The sequence below is a fragment of the Halichoerus grypus genome, chromosome 12, assembly GCF_964656455.1.
Source record: "Halichoerus grypus chromosome 12, mHalGry1.hap1.1, whole genome shotgun sequence".
NCBI lineage: Eukaryota > Metazoa > Chordata > Mammalia > Carnivora > Phocidae > Halichoerus > Halichoerus grypus.
In genome coordinates, this window is record NC_135723.1 from 83201199 (window position 1) to 83219956 (window position 18758).

At 44.0% G+C, this 18758-nt stretch overlaps 1 long non-coding RNA gene across 1 annotated transcript in view; it reads right to left on the minus strand.

Annotated features, from left to right (window-relative positions):
• Positions 1-10236: 10236 nt before the first annotated feature.
• The window catches only part of LOC118533856 (uncharacterized), a 29548-nt gene continuing 21026 nt past the window's right edge, over positions 10237-18758 (minus strand). Inside the window, exon 3 of the long non-coding RNA XR_004916396.2 lies at positions 10237-10381. This is a non-coding gene — a long non-coding RNA (uncharacterized LOC118533856). The remainder of the gene's footprint in view (positions 10382-18758) is intronic.

The following is an 18758-nucleotide window of genomic DNA, read 5'->3' on the forward strand; positions in this document are numbered from 1 at the left end:
TAGGTTCTCGGCTGAGATCCCCCTGTAAGAAAGAGATTAAGAAGACAAAACCAAATTTAATTATATATGTCCAGAGCCCCACAAAGATATGAGACTCAAAGAAGTGATCAGAGCAGAAGATTTTTATATCTTTCAGACAAAGAAACAATAAATTTGTGAGGAATTGACAAGACGAAGGCGTTTGGGCTTGGGGCAGTAAAGTAATGTAGAAGTAACAAGGTTTGTTTGTCCAGCCTTCTCGGCCCCCACTTCCCTGTCTCTGTGATAAGGAGGCTGCCTGCCCTCCTGGTACAGGGGGGTGCCTTTCACATGGGAGGTTGATTTCCTGCTTCCAGAGGCACAGAGGAGGGTCAGAGTGTCCTTGCACCAGCTGTCTCTCAAGTACCTTTGATTCAAAATAATCAATATGCCAAAGTGGCATATTTTAGGATGACATTTTCTGAACCCCTACATCTGCAACTGGCTTTTTCCCTCACTGTTGTTTTGTATATCCATATACACTGATGCATTTCAAGCTGGTTCATTCTTTTTGGCTGCAGGGTCATCTTCTACCCTAAGAACATACCACACCTTAAAGCTCTATACCACTATTTTGCTATTTCAAAACTACCACAGAGATCATTCTTGCACATACGTCAGGGTGTGTGTGTGTTTCTACGCGTGGTCTTTCTAGTGCTAACACACAGAATGACTAGGTTATAGGATATGCACATTTTCTGTTTTGAACAGACGCCATCAAACCCCTCTCCAGGGTGGCTGTACCAGTTGGCACCCCTTTCCCGCACCCTCACTAACACTTGGTATTGTAAAACAAGGTTTTTTTTGTTTTTTTGTTTTCTTTTTTTCCCAAAGATTTTATTCATTTATTTGACAGTGAGAGAGAGAGAGAGAGCGCAAGCGCACAAGCAAGGGGAGGTGCAGGGAGAGGGAGAGGGAGAGGGAGAAGCAGGCTTCCCACCAAGCAGGTTGCCCAATGCGGGGCTCGATCCCAGGACCCAGGGATCATGACCCGAGTCGAAGGCAGACGCTTACCGGCTGAGCCACCCATGTGCCCCTAAAACAAGGTTTTTTATGCCAAGCTGTGGATTAAAAGTTGTGGAGTTTTGATTCACATTTCCTTGATTAATCCTGGGGTTAAGCATCTTTTTGTTGATCAGCCATTCATATTTTCTCTTTCGTGAATTGCTGACTTATAGCCACTGTTTTTTTCTTCTGTTGGGTGGTTTTTCTTTTCTCCCGTTGATTTATAGATGTTCTATAAATGCTAGATTTTAGTTCCTTTTCTATATATTTAAAATGTTTGCCAGGGCGCCTGGGTGGCTCACTCGGTTAAGCTTCCGACGCTTGGTTTCGGCTCAGGTCATGATCTCAGGATGGTGGGATGGAGCCCCTTGCAGGGCTCTGTGCTCAGTGGGGAGTCTGCTTGAGATTCTCTCTCTCTCTCTCTCTTTCTCGCTCTCAAAAAAATAAATAAATAAGTTTGCCATCAGTGTGTTGATTGTCCTTTAAATGTGTTTATGGTATTTTGTACTGAAATGTTTAATTTTGATTTGTGACGTTTTCTTTATGTAAAAATCTCCCTATGATTTGGTTTGCAGATTTTATGTCTTGTTTAAATAAGCCTTCCCTACTGGAAAGTAAAAAAGATGGTCTTTTATCATTGATTCTAATATTTTTAAGTTTTTTCCTTCTCCAGTTAAGTCTTTAATTCATCTGGAGTATTTTTTAATGGCAATACTGTACTCAGCTAGAACTACATTTCCCAGACCCCTTTGCAGCTAGGGGCTCCCATGGGACCCAGCTCCGGTGGCAGGCAGGGAAGCAAGCAGCCGGCTGTGGGGGATTCGGTGGGGAGGGTTCATTTTTCTCCTACAGACACTGTCCTTTTCTCTTTCTCACTTCTTTCTTTCACTGCCTGGAATGTGGGTGTGTTATTTTTTCACAAGAATTTCAGAATTAATTTGTCAAGCTGCACAGAAAAATGTCCTTGGAAGTTTAACTGGGATTTATATCAGCTTTGAGCAACAGAGACAGATACAGTTTAGATAATGAAATTGTTAGTGTTGAATAATTAGTAAGTCCACAGGAATGCGCACCGAAGAGATGCCCATGATGTCAACAAGAAACTGAGCTTCCTTCTTTCTTCTTGACTTGTGTGAGTGTGTGGCTTTTATGCTGTTGGACCCAGGATGTGCAGTACTTCCTGCACTGCGTCCTAATAGTAAACGTCAACTAAAGAACTAAGAGAAACCCAATTAAAAAAGTCCAAGACCCATATGGAATCTTCCCGCCTATGAACTCGGTATAGCTTTTATTTGTTCAGCTCTTTTCCTACATACTCTTCTGGAACAACCCTACTTGATCATTGACTGATTCATATTTTTTTTTCCAGTGGTTAGTTTTATTTATTTATTTTTAATTTAAATTCAATTAATTAACATATAGCGTATTATTAGTTTCAGAGATAGAGGCTAGTGATTCATCAGTCTTAGACAATACCCAGTGCTCATCACAACATATACCCTCCCCAATGTCCATCACCCAGTTACCCCATCCTTCCACCCCTCTCCCCTCCCCTCAGTTTGCTTTCTATGATTAAGAGTCTCTTATGGTTTGTCTCCCTCTCTGATTTCATCTTGTTTTATTTTTCCCTCCCTTCCCCTATTGATTCGTATTTTTGTATCTGTGTTAACAAGTGGGAGGGACCCCTGGTTTTGCTTAGGGTCAGGGTGATCTCAGAAAATGAGATTGAGACTCCCATCTCATTCTGTCTTCTGGAAAGTTGATACTAGATGGGTACTCTCTAATAATTTATAAGTTTAGTAGAACTCCTCAAATACTGTCAGGGTCAAGTCCTTTTGAATTTGGCACCCGACCACCATTGCAGTTTTATCTCTGTTTACTGGTCCATTTGGGTATTTTGCTTGTTCTTGGGCCTATTCTTGTCATTATTTTTGCGTAGGTTTACATATTTATTAGTAAAAAGTTGTGGGGTTTTTTGCTTGTTTGTTTACGTTTTATCAATCCCTTCTGTCTGTACTTATCTATCATTTTCACTCCTACTCCCGTTTGTTCAAGCTTTTCACTTTTTTCTTTGCTTGGCTAAAGTTACACTTGCCTGAAGTTTGTCTGTATTAATAATGGTTTTAAAGAGCCATGTTTTCTTTTTGTCGAACAACTCCTCTGTTTTTCTCTTTCCTTAAACCTTGCTTTTTATCATTATTAGTTCTTTTTCATTTCTTTGCATTCCTTTTGCTGTTCTTTTTCCCCTAGCTTCTTAGTTTGAAAGCACAGTTCGTTTATTTTTACTCTTTCTTATTATCAAACAAATGTATTAAGACTATAACTTTTCCTCTGAGTACGACTTGGCTATATCCCATAAGTCATATAGTCTCTCATATTGTTCAGTTATAAATAGTTTATAACTTTGGGTTTTTTGTTTTGTTTCGTTTAACCTCAGTTATTTAGATGTCATAAATGCTTGCCACCTGAAATATTTTTTGGTTGATATATTGATATTGTTAATTAAAATATTTTTTTGGAAAGATTTATTTTTTTATTTTAGGGAGGGGGAGAGGGGCAGAGGGAGAGGGAGGATCTTCAAGCAGACTCCCTGCTGAGCACAGAGCCCGATGGGGGCTTGATCTCACCACCCCAAATCATGACCTGAGCTGAAACCAAGAGTTGGATGTTCAACCGACTGAGCCACCCAGGCGTCCCAATATTGTTAATTTTTAATAGATCTTATTAATATCAATCTGACCATATGCTTTTATAGATAATATAATTTTTTTCTCAGAGAAATTTCTTGGTTTTTCTCTTTATTCTTGTTCTTAAATTATACAAAGATGTGTCAGATTATAGTTATAACAGTGGGCCCTTTTGACCTGAGACTAATATCTTCCTTAAGTTTTAGGAAATTTTATCTCTATATTTCTACTCTATACTCCATTAAATATCACCTTCTCTCTAATCTCTTTTTTCTTTTCTGAATACTTAGTAAATGGGTGTTGGAATTCTGGATTTGCTGTCCACATCTTGTGTCTTTTCTCTGATGATTTGTATAACTTTATACCTTCTACTGCATTCTGGAAGAATTCTTCATCTCCATCTTCCTGCTCACTAGTTTGCTCTTCGGCTGAGTCCCTTCTGTTATTCCCTTTTACTGAATTTATCTTCAATATATTTTGTAATTTATATTTTTAATTTATGCAGTATCTTCTTAAATATTTTTCAAAATAGACTGGTTTTTTTTCTTTCTTTTTTTTTTTTTAAGATTTTATTTATTTATTTGACAGAGAGAGAGATAGTGAGAGCAGGAACACAAGCAGGGGGAGTGGGAGAGGGAGAAGCAGGCTTCCCGCCCAGCAGGAAGCCCGATGCAGGGCTTGATCCCAGGACCCTGGGATCACGACCCAAGCCGAAGGCAGACGCCTAACCATCTGAGCCACCCAGGAGCCCCTAGACTGGTTTTTTTTCATGGATGCCTGATCTTTTTGTCCCGCCAAAGATATTTTCAATATTTATTTTAAAATTCTCTCCTGCCCGCTTTATTAACTGTTTCCTCGGGTATCATTCTTCCCATTTGTTGTCGTAGTCAATAGGTATGGCTTTCCTCATATGTTTGCAGGAAGCTTCTAGATCTGTATGAACCTTCTGTTTTTTTTTTTTTTTTTTAAGATTTTATTTATTTGAGAGAGCGTGAGACAGAGAGCACGAGCAGGGGGGAGGGCAGAGGCAGAAGGAGAAGCAGACTCCCCCGCTGAGCAGGAAGCCCGATGCGGGACTTGATCCCAGGACCCTTAACCGACTGAGCCACCCAGGTACCCTGAACCTCCGAACCTCCTGTCTTGAGAAAAGGGCAGGGAACAATTGTTTTCAATTAATGGAGAGGGCGGTGTGGTGGGAGGGGGCATTCACAGTCAGAAGGGTTCCTGGGTTGCTCGTCTTCCTATGGTTGCTCCCTATTCCTCCCAACCAGTAGGGCTGGGGCATGGTCCTGTTTTACAACCTAAGCTCACACACTCATTGCTTCACCTGAGACAAATCCCAAATTATTGCTGCCTGACCCAAAGTGCTGTGTGCGTGCGTGTGTATGCGTGTGAACCTGTGTGAGTGTGCACCCGTGTGTTTGTGTGTCTAAGGTTCACCCCATCGCTAGTCAGTTGTCCCTGGTTCTTTCCTCCCAGGATTTGCCTCCTCTGGTCATGAAGATTCTTCTGACACTTAGACATACTGGGAGATGTTTCTAAATTAACTGATTTTAGTCAATTCATCCTTTCAATATATAGATATAGAGATTTAAGCCTCCCTTATGTTTTCTTTAATTATTTTTAAAATAATTCTTTCTGTTCGGTTGTTTCGATTTTCTTCTCTGGGGACTATGATTATGCGATGTTGGACTGCTGTTGTCTGCCTTACACATCTGTCATTTTGGAAGTGGGATTTACATTTTAGCAGGATCCCTGGGGCTGCTGGGACCGGGGTGGCAGAGGGGGTGGAGCATTCGGGAACTAGGGAGGAAGCAAGGAGGCCTGTCAGGAGACTTGCAGACATATTCCTAGGGAAATGCAGTGACTTGGAGTGGAGGGTACAGATGGAAACTGTGAGAAGTATTGGTCTTGGGATATATTTTGAAGGTATCACTGACAGAATATGCTGTTGGATTTGATACAAAATTGGAGACAGTTTTGGGAGTTTGGTTTGGGTTATGCTAACTTGGGATTTCTAATTAGACATACAATCAGAAGAGGCAATTTGATATTTGAGTCTGGAGGTAGAGGAGAGGTTGGGACTTGAGATAAAAATTTAGAAGTCCTCAGCATATGGTTTTTAAAGTCTTGGGACTGGAAGAAATAACCTGGAAAATGAGGTGGGCGGTGGGGGGGTGGGTGGGGAAGTCTGAGCAGGAGCCCTGGAGCCCTCCAGCATTTACAGATCATGAAGCTGAGGAGGATCCGGCCCAGAAGTCTGTGAAGGAGCAGCCAGTGAAGTAGGAGTAGGGGAGTCCGAAGGGGGTAAAGAGCTGTGTGGCATACTGCTGGGGGCAAGGAATCACAAGCCTGAGACGTGACCACGGGAAGTAGCTGGTGACCTCGTATTGTTTCCTGATTAAGTGGAAGAAAAATGGATCCTTCCTCTTTGCTCTTTCCTCCCTCCTTCCCTCCCTTCCTGAATAATTAAGTCCAAATGCTGTTAGATACAGCTGGGCCAGATGGGTGTCCATGGTTGGGGGTGGAGGGGGTCAGCCCAGCGCAGGGTGTTAGAACCCGAGTGGAGTGATGGGGGCATCTGTGGGGGTTGGGGGGCTGTGTTGGCAGCATCTGTAGAAGGTTGGTTATATACAAGGATTCATCAAATAAGCAAATGTATTGAGGATAATGGGATTCAGGGTTCTCACTGGTGGCAAAAACGTTATAAATATAAAAAGGATAAAATTAGAAAGAATCCCATGGTGTTGGACTGGAATTAGATGTGGAAACAAAGATAGATGAAAATTTGTGTAGAGAGAAAAATTTCCTAACTCTCTCCACTGGGAGGGCCTGGGAGCAAAACCATCCAAAATCAAAGAGCACACCAAGTGCCCAGATCTTGGTTTCTAAATACCACTGTCCCCTAAAAGGAACCAGAGTTCCTTGGAGAAATGGCTGATTCCAAGACTGAAGCAGGAAAAGTACAAGACAAGCCTGGAACATCTTGTACCAGAAAGTAAAGAAGTGTTCAAAACATGTCAAAGGAACACAGAAGTTAGCCCCATGAGCTCTCACTCATCAAATCTGGGGCTACTGGAGCATCAGATTAATAATAATAACAACAGCAGATGATAACCCAGGGAATAAAGTAGGATTCCACAAACCTATACGGATAGAAAGAGGCGGGGTGGGGGCCAATGACAAAGCTCATCCTTATAATAGAATGCCAACTAATAGCTGCAAAGGAATGATGGAATTAGAAATTTTGGCAATCCTCATACTAATGATGAACTCAGCCAAGAAATATCAATGGATGCTAACACTTGTGAGTGAAAGTTTGAAGAGGCTATTACAGAGCTTCAAAATACTTATTGATTACCAAGGGGAAAAGAATAGCTTTCAGTGGAGAAACCTGGCAGTCAACACCTCAGTCAGCTCATCAATGTTAACATCATCAGTAATGGGACAAATTTAAATCATGTACCACCCGCCAGCACTCAATGACAAGGAAAACCACTTCTGAGATAACTCCTGCCAAAGAAGTATAACCTGAATCTAATTATGAAGAAATACCCAACAAATCCAAATGGAAGTACACAGTACAAAAACACTGGGCTATCATCTTCAAAACTGTCAAGGTCCTGTCAGGGAACTATTCTAGACTGAAGGAGACATGACAACTAAGGACACACATGATTGTGGATTAGATCCTTTGATAGAAAAGACATTCTTGAGACAATCAGTGAAACTTGAATGAAATGTGCAAATCGGGTGGCAGCGATGTATCCATGTTAATTTCTTCATGTTGCCGGTGGGTGTAGGAGAATGTCCTTGTTTGTAGGAAATGCCCACTGAAGTATTCTTGGGTTAGATACAGTATTCTTGGGTGGTGGGGCATCAGGTCAGCAACTTATATTCAAATATTTCGAGAAAAAGAAAGTTTATTATACTGTTCTTACAGTTTTTCTTATGTTTGAAATATTTGAAAACAAAAGGAAAAAGAAAACAACAAAGACACACGAAAGAATACACGGATGAGAAAGCCAGCAGACAAATCAAGAAAGTGGGCTGTTGTATGGCACAACTGACTAGGTTTTCTCAGTATGTCCGTCAGATGAAAAAGGGCAGGATTCAGGGATGTCTAATCTAGACAAAAGGGATATAAGAGACACAATAAACCAGTGTGGATCTTGATTCCAACAGAACAGCTCTAAAGACACATTTTATTTAATAAATATTTATTTATTTATTTATTTATAAAAAGATTTTATTTTTAAGTATTCTCTACACCCAACATGAGGCTCAAACTCACAACCCTGAGATCCAGAGTTGCACGTACCACCAACTGAACCAGCCAGGTGGCTCTGAAAAGACATTTTAAAGGCAATCCAGGAAATATGAATAAGGACTATTAGATATTACTAAGTAGTTCTTGCTAATATTCTAAGTGTGAAAAAGCCATTGGGATTTTGTAAGGAAATGTGCTTTCCTCCCCCAGACGCACATTCAAGCCCATGGGAGCAAAATAACATGAGCTCTGGGGTTGGCTTTAAAATACTTCAGAAAAGGGGGCGCCCGGCTGGCTCAGTCAGTAGAACATGTGACTCTTGATCTCGGGCTTGTAAATTCAAGCCCTACATTGGGTCTATAGATTACTTAAAAATAAAATCTTCTTAAAAATAAAATACTTCAGAAAAAGGGGATAGAATAATCAAGCCGAGAAAAACTTTTGATAATTATTGAATCTGGGTGATGGGTATTATATTAGACAACCCAGGCTGCCATAGCAAAATACCACAGCCTTAAACAACAGAAATCTATTTTCTCACAGTTGTGGAGGCTAGAAATCCAAGATCAAGGTTTGGTTCTTCTGAGACCCCTCCCCTGGGCTTGTAGATGCCACCTCTCGCAGGCCCTCACACAGTCATCCCTTGGTCTGAGGTGTTTGTGCCCCAGTCTCCTCTCCTTCTGAGGACACTAATCCGATCGAATTAGAGACCACCCATATGACTTCATTTTACCTTAATTACCTCTTTAAAAGTACCTCTCCAAATATGGCCACATTCTGAAGTACTGGGGGTTAGGACCTCAACATATGAATGGGGGGGGATACAAGGCAACTTGTAATGGGTATATGGGATTTTCTTGTACCATTCTCTCACTTTGGTGAATATTTATTTACAATAAAACCTTTTTCATAATAAAAATAAACACTGAACAAGTAAGTGAAGACAGCCACCATGTAGATGGATCTTTTGAGTTTTGAGGCAGAAGATATCAGAGAAATGAGCTCATGCCTGGAGGTGGGATATGAGGTCAAGGGAGTATTTTTTTTTCTTTAAAAATTACTGTTATTATGGCATATTTGTATGCTAATAGGAAGGCTCCAATAGAGAGAACATTTTGATGTACAATGGAAGAGAGAGGGGATAATTGCAGAGGAAAGTGTCTGAGTTGGCAGAAGGGCTGGAATATTATGAGCCAAAGGGAAGGGCTGCCCATCTCTGTGTCCCCTCCCGGGGAGAAGGCAGAGTGTGGGAGGCAGCTGCTGTGGTGGGAACGTGGGAACGTGGGAACGTGGGAGCCCTCTCCCAAGTGATCATGCGTTCTCAGTGAGACATGAAGCAAGGGCAGCCATCAGCAGAAGGTGAGGAAGAGCTCGAGATTTGAGGAGAGTGAATCAAACAGGAAAATGAAGAAGGAATGCCAGGAGTTAGCGAGCCCCCTTTGAGGGTCAGATTTATGATTTGCAGCTCTTTTCTCTCAATCCGTAGCTTGTCTTCATCCTTTCAAATGGGTCTGTCTCTGAACTACAGTTTTCAGTGTTGATGAAATCCAGTGTGTCAGTTGTTCCTTTTCTGGATCCTCCTTTTGGTGCCAAGTAGAAGAACTTTTGGCTTAGCCCTAGATCCTGAAGGTTATCTCCTACATTTCTCCTAAAAGTTGTATAGTTTTTACATGTTACAATTACCTATGTGATTCATTTTGAATTACTTTTGGTATAAGGTGTGAGACCTAGCTCAAGGTTCATTTCTTGGACTATACATACCTAGTTGCTCCAGCATTTGTCGAAAAGGCAATCTTTCTTCATTGTAATTGTACATCTGTAAAACACCAGTCCACCATCTTTGCGTTGGGTCTATTTCGGGGTTCTCTATTCTGTTCCCTTGACCTGTATGTCTATCCCTTTGGCGATACCACACAGTATTGATTACTTTAGCTATATACTAAGCCTTAGTATCAGCTAGGGTGATTCCTCCCACTGTATTATTCTTCTTTTTCAAGATTATTTTAGCTCCTAGAGGGCTTGTGCATTTCCATATAAACTTTAGAATAACCTTGTCTATTTCTGCAAGAAAGCTTGCTGGGATTTTAATAGAAATGGCAACAAACCTATAGATCAATTTGTTGAGAACTGACGTCTTCACCGTGTTGAGTCTTCCAATCTGTGAACACAGTATGTCTCCCCAAGTAGTTAGGTCTTGTTTGATTTCTTTCATCCGCATTTCATCATATTAACGGAGCCCACGTGGGGCAGAGAGAAGTGTGTCTGACGCCTTGAACTGCAAGCTCGGTGCAATTTTCAAGTCTGACTTACTGAAAATTGGTGAAGACCTTGAAGGAGTTTGACTAAGAGAATTTTCTTAGTCTGGATCAGACTGGATTGTTCCTGAGTCACTCATTTTCTGCTGGAAATGAAATGAAAACCCAGAAAGGGTGAGCTGGGGGCCAGGCATGAAGGAGGAAGAAGGGGCCCTTTTGCAGGCAGCTAGGGGTTTGCCACCAGCGTCCAGGATGGGCTGAGGGGGCGAGGCATCTGGATCGTGGAACCGGGCCAGGCCCTCGCCCCCGCTCCTCCCCTGGCTTTGGAGGGACCCTCCGTCCTCCTGCCCAGGGTGAGCCTCCCGCCGACTCCGGGGTCGCTGGGGCCCGGCCAGACCGCGCAGTGGCTGGAGGCCCCACGAGGGGGCGCGCGAGCTCAGCGCCTGCGGTCTAGGCGGGCGCGGGGCTGCGGATGGACCGCCTGGACCGCGGGGTTCCCCGACCAGGTGGGGCCCCAGCAAACCACGCCCCTCGGGGGGACGGGCTTTACTTGGGAAGCACAGCAGACCCCTAATAAGTTTTTGTTGATTGAATAAATGCATTGTAAGCTCAGTTATACTGAGAAATTCGAGGTTTAACTTCTATTCCACCTTATTCCCTCCCCAGATATTTACATATTAAAAGAAGCCTCTGGAAGAGAGCAACGCTCGCTCAGAGCTTTGTGCCCTCCGGAAAAGAAATGCCTGAGGGGTGGGATGGGATGGGTGGTGGGAGCGGTAGTCCCACCGGCTCTGGGTTACCTGTCTCTTCTCAAAGGCACAGCTAGGAGGGACTCAAGCCCCAGGGAATTTCCTTACCCTGGGCCAGTTCACAGGGAGTGTTTCAGGTTAAGGACCGGGTCAGGGCCAGAGGGCAGGTGAGATGGCAGCTGGGCAGGGCGAATTGCTTCAAACCCCAGGAGGGACACTCCTTCCCTCGAGCTAGGTTCCCCCCCCTCCGCCCCCCGGCCCCCTTGCCCAGACACAGGCTTGTTCAGGCTGCTCAACCCTCCCCGTCTTGGGCATTTCTTCTCCAGGAGGCCTCCCTAACCAGCACCCCCTGATGCCCCTCCCCGTCGTGGTGGCTGAGCAGGGCTTGTAGTTCTGTAGACCCAAGTCCAAGTCCCTGTTACCCAGCTGGGGGATGTGCAGGCGCTTAGTGTTAAAACACAAAATCCAAACAAGTAAATCTGGACATCTAATTGGCTTTTTAAAGCGATTCCTGAATAGGGCCACATCTCCTCTAGCAAGTAGAGAGGTACTCTGAGGAGCTGTACATATGAACGTTTTTATAGGAAGGAGGGTGGGGGTAAGAAGTATTGGAAAAAGTAGACTGTTTCAGGCCAGGACTTCCTTTTGGGGAGAAGGGGTGGGCAGGGTTTTTATCATGCAAATGACTTCACTAGGGCTGATCTGAAAATTTCAGATTGACCGCATTCCTCCGCGCCTTCAGCTCTGGTCATGATCCCAGGGTCCCGGGATGGAGCTACGCACGGGGCGCCCTGCTCCTCGGGGAGCCTGCTTCTCCCTCACCTTCGGTCTGCTCCCACTCCCCCTGCTTATACTCTCTTTCTGTCAAATAAATAAATAAAATCTTAAAAAAAAAAAATAGATCGCATTCCTCTGCTCCTGGCTGGCTCAGTCCGTATAGCATAGGACTGTTGAAATCAGGGTCACAAATCTGAGCCCCACGTTGGCGTCAAGTTTACTTAATAAAAAATACATGTTTACATAAAAAATAGGTCACATTCCTGGAATGGGTTGAAACTGTAAGTCTTGGTTTGCTGTTGTGGGGGCCATATGACTCTAATTTGAGCTTGTTTTTTCTTTTTCTTTTTTGGGGGGAGTTCTAACGCAAATCTTTTTTTTTTTAATCTTACTATGTTATGTTAATCACCATACATTAATTACATCATTAGTTTTTGATGTAGTGTTCCATGATTCATTGTTTGCGTATAACACCCAGTGCTCCGTTCAATAGTGCCCTCTTTAATACCCATCACCAGGCTAACCCATCCTCCCATCCCCCTCCCCTCCAGAACCCTCAGTTTGTTTCTCAGAGTCCATAGTCTCTCATGGTTCATCTCCCCCTCCGATTCCCCCCCTTCATTTTTCCCTTCCTACTATCTTCTTTTTTTTTTTTTTAACATATAATGTATTATTTGTTTCAGAGGTACACGTCTGTGATTCATCAGTCTTACACAGTTCAGAGCGTTCGTGTTTTTTCTTTTTTAATATGAATCTTCCAACCGTCTTTTTCCTCCCAGTTACACTGAGAAATGGGATTACTTAAGGCATTACCACAAGGGTAGCCTGAGGATTAAATGAGTCCTTCTGTTAAGTCCTTAGCGTGGGGTCTAAATGTGGTGTCTGTCCAATGGGAGGGCAGCCCCCAAATGCGGGGCGACTCTCGGGTGGAAGCCGGTGGGTGCGGCGGGCAGTGAAAGGATGCACCTGAGGCAGAACGAAGGCGAGAGGAGTGCATTGAGTACAGTGCTGGGGAGCAGAGGGGGCCGGCTGTCCGCCCGAGGCTGCAGGCGGGGGCTGTTTTTAAAGGGGGAAGATGAGGAGGTCTGGCGATATATGGAATTCTCCCTTTTTGGTAACTGTGCCTCGCAGTAAGTAGCCCATTGGTTAGTTAGGGCCCGTGGGTATTCTGAGGTGGGTCTCCTGATGGGCCTGTCTGTATGCAGCCAGGGGGTCGCTGCAGGCCCCTTTCTGCGTTCCATGCCGCAAGCCTGTTTGCCTAAAAGTGGCCTCTACCGGTAGGCCCGGACTGCGCATCTTGGCTAACCTCAGCTGGGACCACCAGGGCGCCTCTTCTCTGTAATAGGGGAGGTGGCTATTTCATGGTGAGCGGATCTAGGCCCTTCAAGGGCAGTGGCTGAGTCACCCAGGGCTGGGCTCAGTACATGCTCACTAGGGAGCTGTGCACCACCTGGGCCGAAGCTGATGGGGGCCCAAACTCTCACAGCTGCTGGCCACTGCTGTCCCCCATAGGCTCTTTGGTCCCCCCTGCCCCCCGAGGTCCTAGAAGGACCCCTTCCTTCTCCCCTCTTTCTCCTGCCACAAGCCAGCATCACAGCCCGCAGCCCTGCGGCTCCTCAGTAGGCTGTCCTGTCCCAGCCTTGCCAGCCGCCCATGGTCCCTGCCAACAGAGGGTCCCAGCAGGAGACCCACGCCTGGGGAGGGCTGCTCCCTTGTCACCCACTTCATCTCACCCAGGCTCCACTGCTGACTCCTTGCTTCACTTTAATAAAGTAAATTCTGCGGAGTCCTCGGCTCTCTGCTCCCTGCACTCCGAGGTGCTCATGGTTCTCAGCTGAAGGCTGAATATCGGTATTCAGGTTTAGCAACCAGTGGGAGAGGGCTGCACGAGGGGGTGGGGGCAGAGAGCTGAGCCAGGCTCCTTCAAAGGGACACCGCTCTCGCAGGCTGGCTTCAGCCTGAATCCTAGCAGCATCCTGGTCGCTGCTCAAATGAACCCCCACCTATGCAACCCTTGTCCCCTTAACCTGCTTTAGTTTCTCCATAGCACTTAGTACTACCTATCATATTATAGATTTGTTTATTTTCTATCCTTACCCATTAATATTTAAACTTCACAGGGGTGCCCTGGTGGCTCAGTCAGTTGAGCGTCTGACTCTTGATCTTGGCTCAGGTCTTGATCTCACCATCGTGATCATGAGTTCGATCCCCGCATTGGGGATCTTAAAAAAAAAAAATTATATATATATTTAAATTCCACAAAGGCAGGGGCAATGATTTATTAAAAGATTTAGTTCTGGACTGGGGTCCCTGGGGTGCCAAGTAGAAACTACAACAACAAAAAATGCCAGAGAGAGGAGAAAAAAACCCAAACCAGTGAAACTTTCCACTGAAAATTATAAAACATAGAGGAATCCATTTTTTGTTAATAAAACATACAAGGAATTCTAATGCTAAGAAAGACAACAAAATCTATAATCAGAAGACAAAGTCATGTACACAGCATTAATTTTATAGAATAGGTTGACAAATATTTTTTAATAAATGTGTTTAGGGGCTCAAGGAGAAGGCTGAAAGAATACCTTCTATTAAATAAAAAAATTTTAAGGGGCACCTGGGTGCTGCAGTCAGTTAGACATCCAACTCTTGGTTTCTGTTCAGGTCCTGATCTCAGGGTTGTGAGACTGAGCCCCTCAATGGGCTCCGTGCTGAGCACAGAGTCTACTTGAGATTCTCTCCCTCTCCCTCTGCCCCTACCACTTGTGCTCAATCTCTAAAATAAATAATAAATCTTTAAATAAAAATTTTTCAAAAAGAACAAGACATTCAAATAGGTGAAAATGAACCAAGAGGTAGACTTTTGGAAATGAGAAAAAAAGTCAGCCATTAAAAAATGTAATAGGATATGTTCCACAATTGAAACAAAGAGTATATTAGTGAATTTGAAGAAAGTACAAAATAACCTAGAATGCAGTAGTGAGATGAAGAGATTCAAATAGGGCTAATTAAGACTCATCAATGATTGAAAGAACCTCCAACATATGAAAATAGGCGTCTCAGAAGATGAGAAGGGAGAAGTGACATTTGGAGAGATAAAGCTGAGAATTTCCTGGATTGAAGAGGACACGAATCCTTTGATGATCAGTGCACTCCAGATGCCAAGCAAGGTCAAGAAAAATAAGTGTACACCTAGACACATGGTACTAAACTGCAGAATATGGAGAATAATGAGACAATCAGAGACGCTATTGACCTAGTCCATTCAGGCTGCTATACACAGTACCACAGCCTGGCTGGTTTATAAAGGACAGAAGGCTTTTTCTCACAGTTCTGGGGTTGGAGGTCTGAGATCACATGCCAGTGCGGTAGGATGAAGGCGCTCTTCTGGGTCTCAGACTTCTTGTCATATCCTCACACAGTGGAAGGGGCAAGGGATCCCTCTGGAGTCTCTTATATAAGAGCACTAATCCCATTCACGAGGGCTCCACCTTCATGACTTAAGCGCCTCCCAAAGGCCCCACTTCCAAATGCCATCACCTTGAAGGGTTGGAATTTCAACATCCAAATTTTAGGGGGACACAAACATTCAGACCATGGCAGCTATTATAAAGAAAAGATAAAATACATCTAGAGGCCCATCCATTAGACTCTCAGCCGACTTCCCATTAGCAACAATATCTGCCAGAAGACAATGGAGTAGTATGTTTAAAGCCCTAAGTTTAATGCAGCTAGATTGTCATGCAGGAACAAAGACAAAATGAAGATATTTCCAGACATAAAAAGACACAGAGAATTTACCTCCCTCGGGATGTTCTCCACAAGAAAGAGTAATTCAGCAAGAAGAGAAATGAACCCAAAAGGAGATGTGGCATGCAATACCCAATGGAGGGCACAGACATTGATAAAATATGTTAGTAAATTCAATGAACTGCTAACTTCAAAAAGAAAGTTTCTGTGATTTAAAAAAGGTGAAACTTAAACTCTAAAAAGACAATAAAAAACAAGGATGGACAAGAAGTTGCTGACTCAACAGGTCCAAGAAGGCCATGCCACAAATTGATGGTGGTTAGGTGGGGCACCAGCTCATTCAGCCCCTAGCTTCCTCAACGGACTCAGGAACGGGCAGCTCCAACACTGCTGAGACCGGGTGTGACAGGTGGGGGTACACAGGGATAAGTGGTTGGAAGCTGCCTAGAAAACAGCTGGACCCTAGATCTCAGCCTCCCCCCCCCCCCAACTTCAATTGCTGAGCAATGCCCTCTTCCACACTGGCAGAAATCTGGGGGATGACTTTTGGGATGGAGAAGACCAGGTACAAGGGTATGGAGACTGTATCCAAGAAAGAAGGAATTTAGTTAATATATGCTTTATGAATGCAGAAACTGCCTTGCCTTCTTCCCTACTAGGTTCCCAAGATGAAAGACCTAAAAAGTTGGCAACACGAGGCCAACACCAAATGGTCCAACAGAGGATGCTACAAAGAGGCTCAGGGTTGACACCACCACCTGCCATACTCCCACGGGCTCAGAGCTTCCAAACAGCTTTGTGTTTCTGACTCTTGGTCATCAACACACAAGCAAGGATCATCAGCATCTGAAGAAAGCCTTTAACATGAAAGACAGGGGCCAAAAAAACATGACAAAGCAAGCCAGCAGACACAGGGAAATCAGAAGAAAAAAATAATAGAGCTATCATAAATACACTCAGAGGCAAAGGAGGTTTTGCATCCATGAAATGAGAACAGGATGCAGCTCCATCTCTTACCAAGATGCTGAACAAGCACAGCTTCTGGCTCCTTCTGCGGAGATCAATGCCAGAGAAACTGTATGGGGAGAAAACCAAGAAGTCTCTGAGGAACCCCTGGGAACTGTTGGAGTTGCTCTCTTGCTTGTCCCCTGCCATCACTTGGGGAGAAATAGTACCTGTTCTGTGCATTGTTGCTGTGAGTAGGACTTCTGGTCCAGGGGTCAGCAGGAGTGAAATAGAAGCTCTCTATCTGCGAGCAGCTGAGGAGAACAGAGACTAATCATCCCTGGATAGTCTCTTCCTCAGCCTTCACTCTGCACAGCCCCAGGGCTGGTAAATTATGATCTCCAAAGTATCACCTCCTAATCCCTGGGGAGATGGGTGTGTGTGTGTGTGTGTGTGTGTGTGTGTGCGCGCACGCATGCGCGTGTGTATGTGTGTGTGTGTGATACAAGAAGTTGTTTTGAGGGGTGAGCACTGAGGTTTTCTGATGTCTGGGGCTCTCTGCCCAAAACCTCATCTGCCCACCCCCCTGCCCACAGAGCTAATGCGGATGGACAAACACAAAAGTCTGGGTGTCCTCATTGTCTGACAGAGGAACCAGAGCCCCAGGGGAAAATGAGCACCGAGGAGCACAAATATTTCAAAAGAAAAACAACATATTGGATTTCAGATTCCATCAGAAGCATAAATATTAGAACAGATGGGCCAAATTTTCTAATTAGCCTCATGAGCATAGAAAGATAAAGCAAGATATTAGTAACATGAAACAAAATAAGAAAACATTAGAAAGAACCAAGCAGAAACACAGCACTGGGTATGAAAAATGTAATAGTTAAAATAGAATATTAGAAATGAAATATATGAGAGTTGAGATACCAGAAGACACAGGGCAATTACAGGCTGAAGAGTGACTTGGAAGGTCAGATTGAGGAAATCCTCAAGAAAGAAGAAGGAAAGGACAAAGAAATGGGAAATAGAGGGGTGCCTGGGTGGCTCAGCCGGTTAAGCATCGGACTCTGGATTTCTGCTCAGGTCAGGATCTCAGGATCGTGAGATCCAGCCCCATGTCAGGCTCTGTGCTGGGTGGGGAGCCTGCTTAAGATTCTCTCTCCTCTGCCCCTCCCCTCTCTAAAAAAAAAAAAACAGGAAAAAAAAGAAATGGAAAACAGAGAAGAAAAATGAAGAGATGTAGAAGTCATTACGCCAAACCCACATTCAAGGGACAGGGAATTAAGCTCCACTTTTGAAGGGAGAAGTGTCTAAGAATTGTGGATATTCTATCCACCACACTGGGGATGGGTTTTTCTTCTTAATGCATCCTGCTTGGAATAAATGAAGATTGATGTCTTTCATCAATTTTAAGAAAATTCTCAGCTATAATCTCTTCAATTCTCTATTCTCTTTTCTCCTCTTGGGCTTTTGTCAAACATACACCAGATTATCTCATAATATCTCATAACCTCTTTTTTAGTTCCATGTCCTTGTCTGGACTGAATTATCGGTAATTCCTCATATTGATCTTCTAGTTCATTAATCTTTCAACTAAGTCTTCAGTTGGGTCCAATCTGCTAGTGAGCCCTGAATTTTTTTATTTTAAATCATATTTTTGGTGGGGCACCTGGGTGGCTCAGTTGTTGGGCGTCTGCCTTCGGCTGGGGTCATGGTCCCAGGGTCCTGGGATCGAGCCGCATCGGGCTCCCTGGCCCGCGAGAAGCCTGCTTCTCCCTCTCCCACTCCCCCTGCTTGTGTTCCCTCTCTCGCTCTGTCTCTGTCAAATAAATAAATAAAATCTTTTTAAAAAATAAAAATAAATAAAATAAAATAAAATTATATTTTTGGGGCGCCTGGTGGCTCAGTCGTTAAGCGTCTGCCTTCAGCTCAGGTCATGATCCCAGGGTCCTGGGATTCAGCTCCACATGGGGCTCCTTGCTCAGAGGGGAATCTGCTTCTCCCTCTGCCTGCCGTTCCCCTTGCTGTGCTCTCTCTCTCTCTCTGACAAATAAATAAAATCTTTAAAAAATAATAATAAAATTATATTTTTCGTTTCTCAAAGTGTATCAGTATTGGTCAGTTCCCCCCAGTTTTGATAATCTTTCATTGCTGGCCCATTTCGGTGATTCGGTCCCTCATTTCTTTATACTCCCTACATGGTTACTCTATCCCTCTATCTAATGATTCCAGGATCTGATATCCTGAGGGAATTAACCTTCTTGCTGGTTGTTTCTCCTGCCTCTCACCCATGGGAATT